Source organism: Harpia harpyja, chromosome 13 (genome assembly GCF_026419915.1).
Source record: "Harpia harpyja isolate bHarHar1 chromosome 13, bHarHar1 primary haplotype, whole genome shotgun sequence".
Lineage (NCBI taxonomy): Eukaryota > Metazoa > Chordata > Aves > Accipitriformes > Accipitridae > Harpia > Harpia harpyja.
This window is the reverse complement of record NC_068952.1, coordinates 2,602,314-2,624,821: the sequence shown is the minus strand read 5'-3', so window position 1 is coordinate 2,624,821 and position 22,508 is coordinate 2,602,314.

The window sequence follows — 22,508 nt, the reverse complement described above, 5'->3', positions numbered from 1 at the left end:
CAGCTGAAGTCCAGGTGGCAATCACCTCTTAAGTGAGCTCTAAGCAGTTTCTTCCCTAAGCTTTAGGTCTAAACCCTTTGTTTGCCTGATGTTTACTCCTTGACAAGAGCTTGCTCAATGTCGGGGCCCTCGGGGCACTATTAGGTTTTAATGGTCCTGAGCAGCCTCACCTGGGGCTCTTTCACACCCCTGCCCATGTGCCCCATTTCAGCTCTGCCTGGGGGATTTGCTCTTTCTTTGGGTGATGCTGCAGTTGTAGTTGCCTTCAGTCTTGTTCTCCGGTGAGCCTGAGTTGCTGCTTGGTTTTCCTGAGTTGACTTTGGACCTCACCTTGCCTTATGATCCCTGGATGTTTGGACCTGTTGTTCTCCCTAATCCTGCTCAGGTACTGTGGGTCTCTAAGGGCACTGCCCTCCCCATCACCTTGGGTGGGTGGTGGTGGGTTCACCTTGGCTTCTGGCTCATCTCCCTCCTTGTGGAGCAGCCTGGCTTACTGCTCCACAACAACCAGGACAGAAAGAATAATTTGGTTCCACTGCAGTTCTCTTCCAAGAATAATGCTTAGGGCATGTGCCTGATTGCTAGAATACTCTTCATCTTCATCAGTTATCTCTCACCACCAAGGCTAGGTTTGTTACAAGAACCTGGTTTGGGTGGGCTCAGATTGTGTTTGGAAGAGTATGTAGGAACCTAGGGAGATGAATGTGCTGCCAGGTTTGCTTGGAAGGGCTGTTCCCAGTCAAGCCCTGGGTTGCCTACATGGCAGTGGTCTGGAAAGGAAATGAAAGATGGGGAAGTCAAAGTAAATCATAAAATAGTTGTTTCAGGGATGGCTTTTTTAGGCTATTTTTCACTGTCATATTTTGTTCCAAAAAAAGTCCAAGTTTACTAAGATTTCTCACTGCAGCTCTGGAAGAAAGTTTAAATCAAAAGCCTACCAAGTTTTAGTATACTGCTTCTCAGAGTGTGTGCGTGTTGTAGAAACAGAATAACAATTCTATGTTGAAATGGCGATTTGCAAAATAACTGTTGGTCAGCTGTTATATAGCTTCCCACTGACTGAAAGAAATGGTAATTAATACTAGTAAAACTGTTTCCTGGAAAAAGTAATACAGAAGAAACTTCCAACTTCTAGGTATTTGCCTTTGAAAGTTTAAAACAGATGATCCAGGAAAACATCAGATAGTAGTTTTAAAAAAGAGTTTTCTGCACAAATGAAAGTCTTCCTGAATAGGATAAAAATATTTTAGTCTGTCAGCAAGAGATAAAACAGCTTGAATATTAAATAAAAAGAAAAATAAATCTTCTCTGCTATGTTGTAATATAATCATGGCATATGATATGATAAAGTAGGATTACAAAGACTTTTAACCTTTTGTGATTTAGTCAGTCTGATATTCTCAGACAATTCATTATGAAGGAAACAACATAAGGGAGGAAAGAAAGAAACCTGGTGAAGTTTTCTATTGCAGCTAAATAAATTACTCAACTGTTTACTATTGTCTGTGCATAGATTTTGGAGACAGCAAAATCTTACTGAGGAGTCTTTAAAGTTTGCTTTTTAAGCATGCTTGAAAATGCATTGCTTTATGACTAGCTATATCAGTTTGTAGACTATGTGGCTACTTAGTACATTTTACAATTTTCTAAAAATGTTTATAAAGAATATCTATCAAATTACCCTGCTGCATAAATCAAGAGTTTTTAAAGGCATTGGGGAAGACTGTAAAGCCTCCCATATAAAAGGGAGCCAGAAGTAGAAGAGCTTGTTCTTGAAAGGGTAGGTTTTTTTCTGAGGCTAATCAGAAGGAACGATATATGAGATTTTTGTTTCCAGAGGTATGAGCTGGCAAAGTTCTCTGTGCAGCTGGCTAGTCTGAAATTGCTTAAGTGGGATTTTAATGATAAATAAAAGATTACTCAACATCACATTCTTGTGCCTGTTGCTCCGAAGATCTTGAAGTCTAAACATGAGATTTATCAGACGTTTTGGAGTTACCTCATTTTTCCTATATAAATCCTGGCCCACTGAGAAGGAAATTAGTTTTGCTTCTGACGGTCACAATATTGTTCCTTTTTAGGATACCATTTTACAAAAATAGTTTGTGCATTTATCACACTTTTGGGTTTGTCTGTAATTTGAAAACAAAGGATGTACTACTTTACTGTTGATGGCTATAATGGATTTGCAGCCATTTACATACATTGTCTCCAGAAGTGGAGTCTCTTCTCATGGCCTTTTACTTATGTGGACAATCATAGAAGCTGGGGTCTTCTGCTTTGTGTCTTTGATAAGTAAATGGAGTAGAGGGCCTTAGGGGTGGGAGAGAAATTTAGCCTTTGAAAATGCCAAGCCTATAACTCTCCTTGAATAGCATAACAAGCTGATCTCGGATTGCAATGAAAACTTTCTTATAGGATAGAAATTACAGTGGTTTGCCATGTAGTACAATCTAATGGGCTCAGACACAGGCGCTGTGGATCCTATTTCTGTTTCCATTATGGTGTTACTTAGTCCAAATCTCTCCCACTTCTGTTTTAAAGAGTAAATAGTGACGCTAACCTTTATAGCGTTGTTTGAATCCAAAGAAGCTCTGGCAATTACTTGGTCAAGGTCAGGAGCAGATGTTTGGAATGGTTCTTATTGTTGGCAAGAGTTGGTTGACCAAAACAAAAGTCTTGTTAGTTATCATTCAGGATGTTAAGCCTCAACTTGGGAGCAATTCCAAGTGGAATGGAGCAATAGTTTATCTCATGGCTATTAGGCACAGCAATTTAAAGCTACACTAAGTTATTGAAATTCCAGTGCAAATTGTTCTTCCTATCTAGCGTACTTTAGAAATATCACTTTACAGGTGGTGAATGCTGAAATACATTTGTATTTGATTATTTGATCCATGGATTTGCCTACTGAAATGTGTTCATCTCCTTCAGTAGCTGAACTGGACTCACATTCATGAAACTCTTGAGCTCTCCAACCCCTTCCTAAAAGGAATTTCTCCCAGGTCAATGATCTCTGTATTGTTATTTATATGTTTTTCATATGAACATCTTGGCCTAACGAAAGAAGAAACATTTCCCCAGTGTGAGGCAGATGAGGAATTATTTGGAAGGTACAGGAAGACACTCCCTTTTACAGAAAGAGCACTAGAGAATTTGAGTTGAGAATAGAATTGCAAAGCATATGGTGTTTGTTTCAGTAGTCAGTGTTTTGGGCAAGTGGATTATCTCAGCGAAAGCAAATATCCAGGTATGTGGAACCATCCAGAAGTACAAGATCTTGAAAGAGAAGAAGAAGAATCCTCATTCTTTAGACTATTTCTGGGAAGGATTTTTGCCCTAGTGATTCGTTTAAGCTAATAATGGCCGGGATTCCTTCCACAAGGGGGAGATGTGTAGCATGGTATGGTTATTCAGTACTTGTTACTGTGGTTAATACAGTACTTTTGCATCCAAATCCAAATATTGAACTACTAACTAACTTTTTCTGGTTTTAATGTTTACTGTCATTAAAACTTCGTCTCTTTCAGAAATTATGAAGGTGCTTTAGTATCTCCATTAAAAACAACAGGAAAAAGAGCCAAAACTGTCAGGGACTGTACAATTTTATTAGTGTGGGTCCTGCATATTGTGTAACTTTTCATTGGTAACAACTGATAACAGTGACACAAGGTTCCCCTGAAATTAGGACACTCCCTGTTATATTTCAAAGCAGAGTGCTAGATTTTCTTGATTTTTTTTTTTTTTTTTTAGCTTGGTGAAAGAACACATATTTCTTTATGACAAATTGACTAGCTGCCTTAGCAAAATTTCATCCTGAGTCATGAAAGCTTGCCAAAACCACAACTAATATGAATAATTTACTTTGACAGAAAGTGTTAGGCAATCCTAATATTAGCCATTTTATTTGTTCTGTCTACACTGAATTCAGCAATATGTCTGCATTTCCAGTTAAAAATTTTACATGTTAATGTTGTACCTCTACTATAATTTTATGGAAAAAAAAAAAGTACGTATTCCTGAAGAAATTCTCATTGATTCATACATATGTATGTATACACACATTCACACTAGTCTTGTAAATATGTATGTAATTTTTTTTTAAACTGCAACAGTTGAGAGTGTGTATCGGATTCCTGTGGTTGTCAACAAACATGGTAATGTACTTAAAGTATTCATCAATGATGCTTCTAGTTATAAACTATTAAATAGAAAGGTAATAAATGTTGTGTGGTAGAACATGTCATTAAATGTCTTGACTAGAATCTGCAATCTGCTTTTGCATGAATCAAAGTGCAGAAGATCCTATTAGAAGCTCTTGAACATAGAAAGAAAATGTCCATTAAAATCAGAAAGATGACACTCTGATTTTGGCAGACCTCAGAAAACAATGATTAGAAGACAACCAACTGCTCAAAAAATAATCAGTAAAAAGTGATTATGGAATATGTGATCAGGAAACTTGGTTTTACTTTGTTATAAAGTACAAGTCTGAATATCAAAGGAGGAAAGGATGCACTGGTATCAGCACCAGGATAAAGAGGTTTAAAAATAGATGCAAACAGGGTGATTTTTCAATGGCAGAAAAAGGGATTGATGGAAAACATAGCCAAATCATTTACATTTATGGGCCTTGTTCTTATCGGATGCAAACTCCACATTGCTGTCTCTGTTTGGAAATCTTCCTGCTAGTCTAAACTGAAGTTAAACTTTGCATGGTTTCACGCTCGAACCATCTCAGTTTTCAAAGTAAGGTTCACATGCAGGCTGGTTATTACTTCACCGTGATCCTGAAACTTTTCTTCCAGTTGTAGTAAATATATTACCTGGCTTAAAAGAGGTAAAGTGTTCATTAAATATTTTTATTGATCAGAAAACATAATGAGTTATGAATCGTTTTCTAACAAACCACCTTTGTTTTTGCTATTAAAACCGTAGCATACTGACATTAATTAAAAAAAATAATTTTGGTCTGTACATACTAATATTAATAAACACCCCTTTTACTATGTAAGGCAAAATATCTTAAGCTGATGCACACAGAATGTTCTCTGATGACTTGTATTTATCTTGTCCAGTCTTTGAAGTTAGGTTCACTTTCATGTACTATGCCACTATGTATTAGCCATGTGATGTTAAATAGCATATTACCAGGAGGTATGTTTCTGCCAAGTTCTTCGTAATTCTTTAGACCTTGTAAAGCACAAAGGTCAAGAGGGAATTTTAGAAATATTATTTAGTTGTGGTGCAGTTGATTTGCTTGAGGGAAGGGGTGCCATCCAAAGGGACCTTGACAGCTTTGAGAACTGGGCAAATGGGAACCTCAAGAAATTCAACAAGGCCAAGTGTAAGGTCGCTGGTGATGAATGGATTGAGAGCAGCCCTGTAGAGAAGGTCTTGGGGATACCGGTGGATGAAAAATTGGATGTGAGCTGGCAATGTGCGCTTGCAGCCCAGAAAGCCAGTTGTATTCTGGGCTGCGTAAAAAGAAGCATGGCCAACAGGTCAAGGGAGGCAATTCTCCGCCTTTACTCTGCTCTTGCGAGACCCTACCTGAAGTATTGTGTTCAGTTCTGGGGTCCCTAGCACAATAAAGACATGAACCTGTTATAGTGGGTCCAGAGGAGTGCCACAAAAATGATCAGAGGGCTGGAAAACTACTTCTATGAAAAAAGGCTGAGAGAGGTGGGGTTCTTCAGCCTGGAGAAGAGAAGGCTCTGGGGAGACCTTGTTGCAGCCCTTCAATATATAAATGGGGCTTATAAGAAAGATTAAGAGAGGCTTTTTATCAAGGCCTGTAGTGACAGGACAAGGGGAAATGTTTTTAAACTGAGAGAGGGTAGATTTAGATTAGACATAACGAAGAAATTTTTTATGATGAGGGTGGTGAGACACTTGAACAGGTTGCCTGGAGAAGTAGTGGATGTGCCATCACTGGAAGTGTTCAAGGTCAGGCTGCACAGGACTTTGAGCAACCTGATCTAGCGAAAGATATCCCAGCCTATGGCAGAGGAGTTGAACTAGATGGTCTTTAAAGGTCTCTTCCAACTATTTATTTATTTATTTATCTTAGTCTGGGCAGTCATAAGAGTAGTATAGACTCACTATGCAGTCTGTGTAGGTTCCCCAAACCACCCCATTAAAATATCAAGCAACATGAGTTTATTACACAGGGAATTTTGTACTCTGAGCCAACTAGGGAATCAAAACAGGTACTGGCAATAATAATTTCCAGATTTTGCTTCAGTTGCCAATGGTGTGGTTATGGCCTGCAACTAGATTTCTTTCAGGAAAGCTGCATATTATTAAAAAACCCCCAAAACTCAAAATATGAATAAAGACACAAAATAAAGACATGAAATGAATAGAAATATATATTCATGGAGCCAGCAACTGTTGAGTCCTGTTTTTCTGGCAAAAAGAATCTAAATCTTGACCTAGGCAAGAGACTCTTTGCACTTCCTGCAATGTATTCTTATGTACCCAGACAAAACAATATTCAAGGACAATTTTTGATCTACCTTTTTTTGGATGGGATGGAGGAAAGATGTTGGGGAAACAAAAGAGAAGGAAGAAGGAAATCAAGAGATGCCACAGCAATTAAAAGTTATCAGTTTGCTCATTTTCTCAGCTGAAATCTTGGTCTACTACTCTTAGATCTCCCTCAACTAAAATCTCTGAGTGCAAGGCTGCTGATCCTGTGGATAGCTCTCATTTTGATTATCATTTGTATTTGAACCTGGAAAACCACCTCAAAGACACCCTTACTGTAAGGGGTATGCTCTTGTGATGCATCCGTTTTGGAAGATGGATGCTCTTCCAGTTAGAAACTTTTGTCAGAAAACTCTTAATCATCTTCAGTTTTATTTCTTTGATGGTAATATTTTTTTGGCCTGTGCATCCTGAACAAAATTAGCAATAGATTTAAACATTGCTACTGACACTGAAATTGAGAGATTTATTTTGGTTTTGAAGTACTTGTCTGTTTCCCATGACATCTTTAGAAATAGGCTGAAGGAACACGATGAGTTTCAGTATATGAATGTTTCTGTATCATAAAAAAGTTTGTCTTTGAAGTTACTATGAAAAATGACTGTGGTGATGTATGATTTTAGTTTTACTTAATTAAAAGTTTGAGCTGCCTACTAGAGCATTTGTAAAATTTAAAGATGAAATGAAGAAAGAATCTCCTTTTGTTTGAAATCTAAACAAGATGTGCGAGCCCTAGTACTTTCTCTCCCTGTTGTATTTGATCTCATACTGAAAACCAATTGCTGCTGATCCAGCTAGTGTTTCAGGCTGTGTAAAGCAGTGCTAGTCACATCCCTTAACTGTGTGCTGTGAGCTACCCGGCATAGAAAGTGGCATATCTTAATCTTGCCAGTTGAGTTAGGCCATCTAAAGGTGTGCAGGTGTGTTTTAGGTAGACTTTGGACTTGATATGTTCACCCTAGTAAGCTACCCGAGTCAAGCATAAACAGCTGGAGGCTATAGAAAAGACCTGTGCTGCTACAGAATGGATATACTGCCGTTTCTCCACCCTGGAATCCTTGCAGTATAATTGCAAAGAGACTGGGATGGCCATGACCACAAATGAAACAAAGTCTGAGAAGCAGACAGAAAATGACACGCTTTTATGAAGATGGAACATCTGCACTAAAAATGGTCCTGTAGAAATAAGTTGTGGTAATCCATGGTCATTTTTGCTATGAAAAAGTTGATGAGAGAAAAATCTTTTTACAAATAAGAAAGTTGGTTTACTTTTTGGAGAGATGGTTTGGAGATTTTACTCAAATTAATAGCCCTATAAATTAACCTGAGTCCTGCAACGAAGCTCGGTTTTCTCGTACGCACTGAAGAATGGTCAGGGTAATATATATGCAATGCCCCTAACTATATAGTATAGTATAAACAGTATAGTGTAGTACAGTGCGTTTTTAATCATATCACTGCAATACTATATTGTATCTGTACCAGAAAATTAGAGCATCTAATTTTCCATCTTTCTTGTATTTACATAAAATCACAGAAAGCTGAAATTACCTCTTATTTAATTAGGCAAGTACCATCACCAAATATCATAGAATAACTCATATGATTTTTCTACAGTTGAATTGTTCCTTTTCTTTCCATATCACCTTTTGTGAGTTTGTTTGCCCTGCTTCATCCTTAGTAATCTGAATGCTAAATTGCACTGCTAATTTAAAATCTTAACCCTATTTCATGAGTCTGCCAAGTATATCTATCCTTTTCCTGTTGATAGCTTATTTTAAGTAGCACTTGAGTAATTTATCTCTGTAAATAATTGCTAATCAAAATTTTCACAGGTTTCATAGGCTGATGAAATTGCAGAAGAAAGTTTGGATTATTTTTTTTTTCTTTGTGTTTCTCTTGCCTCCAAATAACAGCAGATACTAACAGATGTTTCAGTTCACTGATATCAAATAAGTTTTAATAATTATCTACCAATATATATCTTTGAAATATTTACACACCAATTCTTACAGACTTCAGCTTAGTGATATATTCTTTTGGACCTTTCATGAAAGAGAAGTAGATAGGAGTCAATTTAGAAACTTGTATTAAAATAACAAATATGAACATATGGTTTGGGGTATCACTGTCATAAATCCACAAGTAGAACTTCAAACCCGAAATCTTTTTGCTAAGAAATTCCAACACTGCAGTTTACTTTTTACAGCTATAACCCAAAATGGATGTTACTCACTTCACGTAGTGAGTATCGACTATTTGATACAGCAAGATTTATGGAAAGAAGTGGACTGCTACATTTTGTGATTTTTAGTTTACCTTCTGCTTTACAGTCAAGATTAACTTAAATATAATGAAGCTATATTCATGAACAAATAGCAGTGTATAATCTGTGTGTAATGATTAAAGTGGATACCAGGACAAAGGCTTTATACCCCAGTGGTAAGAGAATTAGTACTCTGCAGAGCAAATTGCCTGTTTTATTTTGCAGGATCAACTGCGCAAATGGCCCACTAGAAATAATGCTTTGTTCTGGATGCAGGTGAAAAATTCAGGTACGAAGTTGTACTCCACAAGCAGAAACCTCAGTCCCAACTCTAAATATTTTGGGTTGCATCTTGGCCTTTCTCACACTTTTCACATGCACTTCTCTTCTATTACAAACTTCTACAGTGAATGGAAATGTTGCCAATTGAGTGAAAAAGTGTTTGTCAACCTCCTTATGTGAGAAATTTAATGGTATTTTAAGGTTAAAGTCAAACATTAATTTCCAGTGTCTGCCTTTAATGAGGCTAACAGAGGGGTTTATAAAACTTTTTAGAACTTTTGTGATCAAAAGATATTTTATTTCACATTTTTTTCTGTTCTAAAGTATTAAGATGGAAAGAAAATGGAAGCGCAGTTATATAACAATATTTCCCCACATATTTGCCACATAAATCCAGAAAAATCAGATTTTATGCAAACCTCTTTCAGGCCTTGACTTATGCCTCAAAGAAACATTATTCAAACTGACATCATGCCCTGTATAACACTAGACTTCCAAAACTCATACTAAGAAAAGTTTCTTTTTCTCATCTTCCTTAGGAAGTTTGCATGTATTCTGCTTTCCACTTGGTTCAACACTGTAGAAAAGAACAAGAATGTGCCAAAAAGTCAGTCAGAGGAAGGATAATGGCAATACCTGTGTGCAGCAATGCTAACTTATTTTTCAGGCTATAGTCTAGTGTGGTCACGTTAGAAGCAAGCTAATAAAAGAGGGACTGTTGAACTATCCCAAGCCAACATTTCACAATATACCATGCAGCTGGGGGGATCAGGCTAACACTTTGAACAATAATTCATCTTACAGCAGTTCTTGCCTGACAACATACCATTAGAAAAAGCATAAATCATGTACAACGTAAAAGGAAAGAAACAGTACATGTATGACCTTGATCTCTCAAAGACATTTGGTGATATTGAAATTTATAATATTCTATGAGCAGTTCCACTGAGACCACTGGTACCACTTCCTTAACAAAAAATTTAGTCCAATGAGTTAGGCAGGCTTGTATGTTGTTGTCACTCTTCTCACAGTTAATAAAACTAATCTTCTGAAGGAGTCTTTGCAGGGTGAAGCTCTTGAATTGCACATCCCTTCAGGCAGGAACCTATCTTTATGATCTATATACAGCACCTAGCACAACAGAGCTTAAACTGTGGATTGAGACTTTAATGCTTATGCGTTAGGGTGCAGACTAATGTGAACAGGAAACGAATAATGCTATTAAGATACACGTGAATGTAGAAGGACAGTTTTATTTTCAAACAGCTTGCAGCAATTCAGAACTTTTTTCTGTGCCACATTTAAGTTAAAATAAACTCTTGCTGCAGAACTATTTCAGCAAAGGAGACGATATTGGCAGGAGAGGAGTAAACCTCAGGTTCAGTTTCTTCTGTATTGATTTAAAGTAGGTTTTAATTCCCCAGAAGAGGGGAATTTGATTATTATTTTTTCCACATTCTAAGCCTGAATCCATCATTATGGTTATAGATTAAAGGGTCAAGGCCATCTATTAAGGCAAGATACATCTGCAGCAGTTAAAATATGGCTTTCTCAAAATACAAAAAGATTACTTAGTGGTTGGTAAAATCTGATATCAAAAGATATTTTGTGTAGGAACTTCAATAGCATGTTTCTTATGGCCATGATACCTTCTTTCCAAGACTTCTTGTCAATAGTGAACATAAACCCACTTCTTACAATCTTCACTTTTCTTGAAAAACTCGCAGAGCTTACAAATAGTTGAATATAGATTGATGAACACATTCAAGATCTCAAAAAAGTTAGATACCGGATAAAGTGAATGGCACTGTTATCTTTGTGTCATAGATAAAGTTTAATGGTCCAGGACATCAATGAAAATGTTAAATAGGGAGAAAACTTGTACCAGCCCCTGTGAAGTCTGTGTAGAAGCTCTCCTGTCATTCCCCACTAGAAACTACATTTGAGAATTAGTCAGTTAAGTGGTTTGTAATCTGTGTATTCTATTGATGTTGCATCCTTCTGTATTTTCAGTTGGAATATTAGGTGGTACTACATCAAATGCAGAAGTTAATATTTATTTATATTTTTATATATACATACATATATAAGCTTTAAAAAGTAACATTCTCCAAATATCAGAGGACGAAATCAGAATTATTTTACTGAAAGTATTTTCTTTTGAAAACTAATCAGCCTGTACAGATTAATTGGATTATCTCATTTGTTTGTCGTGAACATTGGCACAACATTAACAGTCATTCAGTGTTTTGGGTTTCAACAGTTTCTCAAGATTTGTTTTAAAACCCACATAACATTAGATATCCTCAGCTACATTTTTATGACTGTTGGACGTATTCCCCATTTGATTTCTTAATGTTTATCCATATCATAAATTTTATACCTATCTTCAACTGGAAATACTTTTATGAACTTGTGGAATGAGGGTATATCATACCTATATCAAAATACAGAAAGTATTTGCTCAACATTTTTCACCTGTGTTATTGTTGGCAGTTTTATTATTCTCGTTGTGTTGCAAGCTTACATCATTGCCACGTTTATGCTATACTTAAATCCCTTATTGTCCAAAGCCCAAAAGTGACAGACTTTTTTCCTTGATATTTTTAAATTTATTTATTAATTTTACACTTCATTGCTCATAGCTTATATGGATGAGTAGATTTTTACTAAGTGTCTGCTAATTTTTCATTTCCAGTTGCTGTTCTCTGAGTTAGGGCACACATGTAGGCAAAGATGCTGTTATTTTTGACTATGGAATCATGACTTTCTAGTTATATAAGAAGCTTCTTTGTAAAAACTGACTACAAAGGTAAAAGCCCCTATCCAGCGCAGACAATAAAGTTAAAAATAAAACCAAACAAAGAAAACCTAGATAAATGAATTCATTACTAATTCAATACCAGCACAGAAAAATATTATTTTGAATCCTTGAGTAGTGACGTGCAATTACAGATGTATGAATTGTGTTGCATATAATTTATCCAGTGAATTTTGGCATTTTGCATTGAATAAAATATTAACAAGTCAAGTTTGTTATTTATAAATTAGCTGAATCAATGAGTAAAATATTTATACAAAATTATTCTACCATCAGGCTTTCCTCATAAACAGTTGAATAAATTATATATGAATATATGTTTTACATCTTTCCAATACTACTTACTGAAATTCTGCCTGTATTACTAAGGAGTAATGCAACATCAGCATAAATTCACGTATTGGTATTTAAATTTGCCAAAGTGCTTTGAATTTCCATAAACATGCTATGTTAAGGCAGGGAGTGCTCTCCATTCTCTGTAATACACATTGATGATATGAAGATTTAGTAACTTATTCTATTTTACATCAGGATAGAAATTTTCAAAATGTGGAAAAAACAGCAGCAGATCCTCCAAGACGACTAGATATGTAACCCCCACAAAGGATACGGAAACAGTAATTTTTGTCCTTGATTTTAGGCAGAAATTCTAATTTCTGTTGAAAGCTTTGTCAAAACTGACATTCATGTGGAAATGCAAATTTTTAACAAATTATTTTTTGTCTACTTTTATTGAAAGAATACTTTCTACATTAGGTTACAGTGATTTGTAATAATAGGAGTCAACTTTGTCGGTCAGCATTTTAGTAGCTATGCAAGCATGCGGAGCCAATGAAAGCAGAAAAGATTTTGGAGTAAATGATCATTATAATGCTAAAATGATATGGTGGCAGTGGAGATGCCAGTAAAAATAATTCATTGGTCCTGTAGGTAGAGATGATATCTGCTATGGCTTCTGGAGCTGCATTGCTTTTTGAAAGTTATTGGTAGAAGTTATTATTGGCTTGCTTTGCTTTTCTGCGCTTTTTTTGTTGTTGTTGTTACTAAGTGATTGAAACACTTGATGAAATTAAAAAAAAAAAAAAAACCAAACCAAAACACAACAAACCACCCCCAACCAACAAACAAAAACCAATTTGTTGCAAGGAAGAAGAAGATCCTTGAGGCTTTGCTCTGCACTACTACATACTAGTCTAGCAGATATAATTGCGGCTTTCTATCTACAGCAGAATGGCACATTTCCATATTATCACTACACATACATTAGTTTGTGTGACTACACAAGACAATTCAGACAATTCTTAGATCAAAATGTTGGCAACTTATTCATTCAGAAAGGATTGTCCTAAAAACAAAGGTCCAGATTTTTACAGATCAAAGTGTACTGACTCATATAAACCCCTTTTAAGCCGTGCCACGGACTAAACCCGTCCTACCCACAGGCACTTACCAAATGTCAGCCAATCGCAGGCATCTGTATCACTGCCCGCACGTGGTGAATGATCAAGACACCCCCAGCCCCATTTGGATTTGTGCCTCTTAAGATCTTATGTGTGATTAGAACGGACAGACTCCCCAGAAACGTAACTTGGAAGCGCTACAGAAATTCTCCAGGAGGCTGTTGATATGCGGAGGAAAATTATTTTGCAATTCCTGAGAAAGGCAGAGCTAGAAAGATGGTCAAGCAGAAAAAAAAATGTGATCCCTATTAAAAGGAATTTGCAAACTAACATTTTCTTTTACTTCTGCGATGGTTTTAGCACAGAATTTGTGGTGGAGTCCTTGAGCTAAAGGCTGGAGTCTACTGCCCGATATCTGGGTGGATCCAATTTTTCAGTTTTGCTGACAAACTGAAAGACCAGCTATTTGCAGAGCCCCTGGGGGGACACAAATACACATAAAGTTTAACTTTTATTACTCTTTTGGAAAAAGACTACTTTGTTGCAAGCAAACACCCCTTTTTTTCTTAAAACTACTTTTTAAGTCATGAAACACAAGCCCAGTAATCTTTAAAGAATTTCAGTAAAGCTCTGAATTTTGTCAGGGGCTGTCTGACTCGGTGGATGAGTAGCTGGTTTTTGCCAATCCAGTGAAACATGGTATAGGTCAGTAGACTCTGTTATTACTGTAAAACCAATGTTTAGAGAGGGTATCTGAAAGGTGCGTGGTTCTCAGTACAATTCTTTAGTATGAAGACATTCCAAACATACTTACTATAGAGGCAAAAAGGAAGCCAACCATGGAAAACCACAGTTTTGCAGAACAAAAAAATACTGTAGATACTTGTGGCATTCAGTGGATAGAAAAATGTTAACGTTGCTGCCCATATCCCTCATGGGTCTTATCTGAAGCTCATTAACTTAACAGGAAAGATCCAATGCACTCTGCATCCAGTTCTGAATCAGCAGGTTGCAACTAGCAGTCATCTAATTTGTTCACTTTCATAAAAGTAAAGTTCAGTAAAAACTAAACCTTCTTGTATTCCTGTTTGTTTTTTTTTTTTTTAAGCAAACTACATCTAGCAGTTAAACAGCTTTAGTTTTAATGCTACTTTAGGTGTTTTTAATCCTAACGCTCCTAAAGAAACATCACCTATTGCTTACTCCTGTAGACTAGCAAACATATCCTTTATGTAAATATACTTTCCATAAGCTGCTCAACACCTTCCAAAAATTCATTTGCATAACACTTTCAGATTTCATTCTCGACTAAGTGGCAAAACCCACTGTTTGTTTCTCTGCAGCCCTCTTTTACAACCTCTAGCTATAGCAGGGTTTAAAATTTTCCCTTTCTTTCTGACAGGATTGTTAGGGCCTTGAAGGTGCAGTTTTGGGATGGATTTATGGAGAGCTGCGCTGTCACTGGGAAGCTTCTAAAGAGTGTCTCCTAGCACTTCCACGTATGCACAATTTCTGATATACGGTCTGTAGTCTACATTACCTGCTTTGTGGGGCTAAATGCTTCAAAAGGCAGTTCTTGGAAGGGTAAGAATTAAAACTGCAACTCTCCTCGTGCCTAAACGGAGTGTAAAGTAGTTGCTGTGTTTTCTGAGTACAGGTGCTATAACCTGTATGACTCTGGTTATATCTGAAATAACACGGGATACTTGATTTCATTTATTATTTGCTCAGTTCCGTGGTAGGCGGCTGGTGTCTGTTTATAGTGAAAATGTTACTAGCACACTTTTTCAGGTACGAGAGGAAACAACAGAATTCAGCAGAGTTGAGCCTATTCCTGGAATAACAATGTGAACTGGGGTCTGGCTACTTTTAAAATATACTGTGGCATATAATCATCATTTTGTAGTAATTTGAAGGAGAAATTTTGAAAGCTTTAGTATCAGTGGAAAGACTCTGACTTGGCGGTGAACAAAATATATCCACAGAACCACTTTTCATCTGACAAAATATGTTGTTGTCATGTAACCCAGCAATACAGTGCTGTTGCTGCTAGTATCGGGTTGTAAACTTTGTACTGAATTTGCAAGGCCTCAGGACTGATGCCTCTGGGATTTGCTTTGTCTGAACTTCTATTCAGATCTCATTTGAATGGACGTGATGTTAAACCAGCTTCCTTTTCCTCTTTGGAGAGTGTCTGGATGGAGCTGACTGGTGATGGTGTTGAGTATAGACTTTGGGATATCTGGCAGCTCTCTACAGTCTACTGTGTTATGCTGGGTATCTATATTGCTTTCATAATAAAAATTCAAGTCATTTTGATCCAATTATTAGAGAAAATGTGTAGCTGTCATTGTTTTAATGTGGAAAAATAATTTTTTTTCCCTGACATGGAATATGCAAGCTATTACATGCAATCTTGCGTTGCAGCTGTCATGCAGGAGAACTTGAGGATTTGAATAATGGCTTCATTTATACGTGCACAAAGTGATGTTAAAAGATATTTGCATTAGAAAACTGTTTACATTCTCAGGTTTTGTTTACAGTTTTTTGTACTTGACACAAGGAACCTTTCACCTTTCCAGGCACTTAGACTGTCCAAAAACCACAACCATCAGAGACGGAATGTATATTGTTTTTTAAAGACAAATCTGTTTAGACCAAACACTTTTGGTCTTAGTGTTGTTATTGTTATAAATGATTTATGGAATCTTCATTCTGATAAACAGCAATTTTCTGTCAAATGTTTGTTCGGCTGCAATGGACCCCAGGTAAAATGTATTAACAGGATAGCTGATCAAAAATAAAAATATAAAGCAGAATACATTTGGAAACCAGCCAGATTTTATTTTTCCTCCTTTTCCTCCTCCTTTTCCTCCTCCGAGCGGAAAATAGCAATAAAGTATTGATTATGGCACCATCTTTTAAAATTCAAATATATCTTAGAAGACTGTATTACGACATGTTCCAATTACCCCTAGTGGTCATACATTAATGTTAAATTATTAATATTTTATCTTGTAGTGGCTGTCAGAAATATTTGCATGAATAACTGTCGTGGTTTAACGACAAATGTCAAAGGCACTTGCGTGCTTTCTAACAGTCTTCTGATACTGCGTTCAGTAGGCTGTAGTTAGTTGTTCCTTTTTTAAGTCCTGAAGCTAACATAAAACATTTTGCAGCTTTTCTGTCTTCAGTGATCTGTTCCCAGAAGAAAATGAAAGACTCTGCATTTCTGCAACATTTTCTGTTTGATTCTTTCCTTAAACAGCTGTATGTATGACATACAACCTCTCTCTGTACCACCATTTTTACTCTAATTCCTATTTGAAAACACCTTAATGATAGTCACTTCTTTAGTAACTTTGTGCTCAACGATAAAGAAAAGAAAGTATGAGCTAAAAATGCCTATTTTTAATGCGCCCAGTTGTTTCTAGTTGTTGCAGGCTGATTCAAATCAAGACTTTCATTCATGCTACTTTGTCAGTAGTTCATGGACAGAGTCTACCTTCACTCTCAGGGTTTTTCTGAAGCTAGGATGTCTATCCTTGACATAATCTTTGTACTTAATTCTTCCCGCTGTCACAAAGATGTGTTGATGTGACTTTGCTGCAGTTATTCTTATTTGAGACTGGAAGGATCCAGCTATTTCTTGAGCAGTTTTATGCTACTTTGTCTGCTTTTAGAGTGGAGAGCAATAGTTACAGCCCTTCGAGATGGATTTTCAGAAGGCAGTTGGCTGTATAGAGACAGCAAATACTCAGACAATGCACTTAAAACTCCTGCTTGACTACTGTTGACTACAGTGCTTTAATGGGTTGTTTCCTGGGTTGAAACACAATTAACATCTTGGTCCACATGAGGAAAACTGAAGGGGACCAGACCAAATGAAAAGACTTGGAGAAATGGACTTATAAAAATGAAAGTGATTTAGCTTATCCTATTTTTGCTTTACTTTCTTTACTACCTAAACTTGTTTCTAATACCTAGTCCTTTGGTATTAAAAGCACATCTTACGTGGAATTTGGCAAACGCTGATTTTATTGATCAAGGTCAGTTTTCAAATAACTATTATTTGAACTAGATAAGGTACCTATATATAATAATAATAATAATAATAAGTAGCTGGGGATGTTAAAAAAAAAAAAATCATGTTGAAGCAGCAGCATCTTATTTTCAAGTCTGTGTAATTCCAGGCCATAAACTCCATACTGTATAGTTTATCTGTTTCATCTGATTTTTTTTTTTAACAAATATGAGCTGGTAATAAAAGATAATTGCTTAATGTGTATGGTTTTTTCGAAAGCTGGTAATGAAGTAAGTTTTAAGATCAGTCCTGTGAAAGTATTGTGCCTTTTCTTAAAGTCCCCAGAAGTCATAAGTCACAGCATTAAAGAAGGTATGACAGCATTAACTTTCCATAATCCTTGTCAAGCAGCTGCCATACTGGTGGAACAATTTTTATGTAATTGCAGGGTTTTAAAACAGAAATTGATATTGAGGTTACTGGAAGAGGGTTACTTTCACAATTAATTATACGTTTATCACACACACAAGAGGTGAAAAAGAAACAACCAACCAAACCTTCATGTGGATTGTCTGCTGAAGCATGTTTTCCTCCAGTCTTTTATTAGCACATTTTTTCATCCATAATAAAATTTCTTTAGACATGAAATGTGAGGTTTTTACACATATATTTGTTTTCTTCACAGAGAAGAAAAACCCCCAAACTTCTCAATCTTAAAACTATGTCCTTAATTTGTAATGGAAGTACGTAATGAGGCATAAGTATAAAAAAAATATACCTTAGTGCTAAAGAGCTGAAAGACAAGGGCACTGTAAAACTACCAGTACTTTTTTTGAGGGTATTGGTTGAAGACCTGGTCCTTCTTGAGCTATTGTGAGAGACTTGTTTTTCAGTTTGACTTTGTTCCCAATGGAGTTATGTTATTTAAAGAAAAATAGGTAGGGGTGATCCCGTTGCGTGAGCGGGCACAGAGGTGCAAACCAGAAACTTTTAGAAACAGAAAATAAAGCTGTATCTACCTTAGCTCTACAGCTGGAGTTGTTTTGAAGCAGGACCCATGTTTGTTTGTCTCGTGTTGGTTTCTGTGCGCAGGAAAAGTAACCCAAAGTATCCGCTATGTAGACACAACCTAAAAGGCTGTGGAGAGCATCAAGAAGGCAGCAAGGCTCTTGGGGAAGGGAAGACACTTCAGGTGGGTTGCTCAGAGGCGTTGAGTGAACTGTAACCAAGCCTGGGAGCAAGGAACCGGGTCTGCAAAGGAATAAACCATATTTCTTCTGTTCTTTTTCTTTTTTCTAATCACTTTGACTTTTATCTATTTTAAAAGCATTTTTGTGACTATTCTGTTAATGCATAGGTTTTGTGATCTTAGAAGCTGCAGGTTTTCTTTGGGAAGCTCTCTTAAAACTCTAGCCAAGTCTGCTTCGAAGCCATTACTGACTTCGTTTTCCCTAGTACCTCTGTCTGTGACAGTCTTGTGAAAAAGGAAGGAATGCTTTTGTCCCTTTAGGATGTTTCTCTAGTTTTCCTCTTAATGGGTCACTCCATGTACTATTGAAGTCAATGAGCAATTGATTATGCACTTGTAGAGTGCTTCTTGGGTAAGTCCAGCCCACTTCAGTAAGACCTGTGTTTTATTTTTATGCTGGAAAACACCATTCGTTATAGTACATATTAACAGTTGGGCAGTTCATGAACCTCTTTTTCACATGATCTGATCACAAATCTTGTTTAAGTATAGGACTGTAGATATGTTATAATTTGTTGTGGTTGGTAATACGAGTTTCTGCTTACCTGTTAATTATTTGTGTGTAGTGCACTTCCATGTGTATTTCTCCATGAAGGACATTTCTTTTAAAGTATGTATTTACATGCCTGCTTGGTGTTAAGATCAATTTAGAATGTGGCTTTGCCCATACTGGCTAAAGAGTGGTAAATTTTGACTCTAAACATGTATATTTCAATGTTAATTCCCAGAGAATGCATTAGTATCCTGAAATCATTACTAATGCCTGTATTAGCAGGCATCATTACCGATTCATCTTTTACTGTTTAATAATGGGAAATACTTATTTCCTATTTTTGGCAGTGCTAACATTAATGTTGTTTTCTGTGGTCATCTCCTGGTTATCTTGCTCCAGTATATTAGATATACAATTCCTGACATCTCACTTCTGGTAAGCTGTCTGAATTTCTGCAGAGTAAAGAGAATAATTCATTGCTAGAACAGTCCCAAAAACAACTCTCTTTTTTTTTTTTATGGGAGGGGGAAAAATTCTCCCTTTGGTATATAGAAGCTGAAAAATTCTAATTTTTCTTGGGGCAAACCCCAAATTTTGAAGAAATGCTGCCTCTAGCCCCCAGCTTCCAACATCTTTAGATTAATTCTCAGTATCTTTCTGCTTAAATTGACATGGAAATTTAGATAAACTGTACTTTTCACTTTTTAAAAGTGACACTGTAAGATGTCAACATTTAAAAGTGAAAGTGTTACTTCCAGAGCAAAACTGTTAAGTGTTGAAAAGAGAAACAGAGAGAGCAAAAAACCAAAATAGCTGAGGAGGGATCATTTCAAGTTCATGAATAAAAGTATTTGACATGGTTTCTTGCAACAGAAGAGGACAGATACACATGATCCCGACAGTTCCTCTCTAAGAGTGTTACTCCGGTATTTCCTAATGATGTTACAGCCAAATGTTGGAGAAAAATGTCTTATTCTTTCTCCCTATGCTGCTTTCCCTTTAGACCATTTTTTTGCCAGCTCATAAACTGTCTGAAGACACAAAAAATCTCCACAAGTTCAAACTGAAAAGACGTTTAAAAAGTACACTTAAAAACTTTCCTCTTCTTTCACCTTTATCCTTATAAAATCATTTTACATTTTTTGGTTTCAAAAAAGGGAAACATTTATAAGCAGTTCATTACCAGACATTTGGAATGAACAATTTTTAACTGCCTTATCTGGCACAATAAAAAGGAAGTTTGCTTCTTTTGTTATGAGCAACTTAAAGGGGGTCGTTGCGGTTCTAGAGAGGTCTTCAGTTTTGTCTTTTAGTGACTAAATTTAGACTTTTGGATTTGTGTTAAAATCTTTGTTAGATTCAGCCAGATGGCAAATGACAATGAAGTGTTAACAATCCTCTCCTTTTCCCTCTTCTGTAGTCTTTTTATTGCAGACCGTGTATTCATTTCTGTGTAAAATTGTACTATTTACATGCAAGTTCACTCAAGGGCTGTGCTTGTCCTAGAGTTGGATGTTTCTCCATATGGAGTAGGAGAAATGTGTCATTTGAAAGCCCGTTACCTTGCCAGTGGGGTTAAGCAGCAGCTATTTTCTGTGCAGTTTTCCTATGATCAATGACTCTGCACGTTTATCTTGGTGAATTTGTTCAATCACGTGTCCCTGCGTGGAGCTGGGTCGCTCCTCCTGTGCACTAGTCCACTGCCCCTGGAAGGGCAGAGATGAAGAGCTAAATTAGGATTTGAGGCTTCTGTATTCAGATGCCTGGCTATTTAAAGAACTCTTTGGAGAATGAGTGCTATATGTAGGTATAGCTAGATCCTTAGTGTCCTGAGGGAATGGATGGGAATGTTTATAGTTGCAAAATTATTCAGAGTAATCAGAATCTAGATGTCCTCAAGGAAGTTTTGGGGGAGAATCTTACATATAAGCTAGGTGCAGGGGGAAGTCTCATGACAGGTGGAGTTCTTGTTTTAAAAATATAAATTAGTACACACTGGGAAAAATTAATTTGCCACATATACACACTGAATTCTATATTAAGTAACTCGTGAGAACAGTGTGAGGATTAATGAAACGAAAACTGTGGAGAAAGTGCTGGACTAAGAACTAAACCAAAAATTAGTCTATAATAAAAAGAGATCTAATCCTGTTTGATCACTTGATCTTAAACACTGTTAGCTGTTGGTTTGGGGTTTTTGTTGTTGTTGCTGTTTGTTTGTTTTTTCCTTAAACCACACATTGCTGTACACTAGGGAAACAAAGAGAAGGAACTCAAAGCCTGTGGTCACCCACCAGCTGTGTCATCACTGAGGTTGTAGTGGCATGGTGAATGTTTTAGAGCTTACCTGACGCTGTGAGGGATGGTATGGGGTCTGTAGGAGATGAGGTGGGCAGTATGCACTGCCCCAGGTGCACAGGTCCCTGCTGTGCCATGGCTGCAAGGCCTGATGAGAGGTCTGCATAGGGTCAGAGGGGAATGGGCGACTCCTCCAGACCAATAAAATGAGGCGGTTGAAGAATTGGAACACAAATTTTTAAGATAATTACAATGAAGAGCAGCCTTGAATGGCTTAGGAATCAAAATTTTTAAAAAAGCAGATAAGGGGAAAATCCAGATGAGAAAAAGGACTGAATCAAGACTGAGCCTCTGGTTCATACTCCAAACAGCTTTTTAATGGGCTATGTATGTGAAGGACAGTCTTTGGGGAACGTCAGTTCTAGGTCTTGAATTTGTACTATCAGAAAAAATTGAATCCAGTCTTTTAGCTCTTCTCCAGTGAAGGATGCTGACTTTCTCTATATGACTTTTGTCCATCCAAAGTACAGGATTACTTTAATAGGTACCAGATTGATACATGTAAACTGACAATGCATCTAACTCAGAGACGACCCTCAAATTAGAACTGGAAACCAGAAATACAGAATTTCTAGAGTATAATACCTTTCATATCTCTTGTTAGATTTCATCTATGAAATGGGCCCAGCTGGAAACTCAAGTGAGAAATGCTTTGTATTTGAGAGCTGCAAGGAAAATCTGAGCTGGAAAAGCAGTAGCTACATTTCATTGTATCCTATTTTTGTTTGGTTTTACACGGTATTAATTACACTTTTGCTAAATTAAACATGAATACACAGCTGTTATTTCTAGTATAACATTGCTACAGTGAACAGTCAATGATAACTTGTCTTTGGAACAAGGGATGTCAAGAGCCATTTTATTCCTATTCTGTGTATAAAAAAAGAACACTAATTTCCATTGGTGCAAGATATTGCCTCTCTGAGGAATGCATATCTATCTTTGCAGGCTGTGACTTCTGATCATTAAAACTCAAGGTGTTTGGAAAAATTAGTAAAAAAAAATAAAAGTGTTGTTTTAAATACATTTTGCTGAGGTGAAGCTTCTGTAGTGCTATTAAAGTCCAAATTGACAAATATGAACAAACCATCATGCACTTCGAGGACAGAAATAGAAAACTACA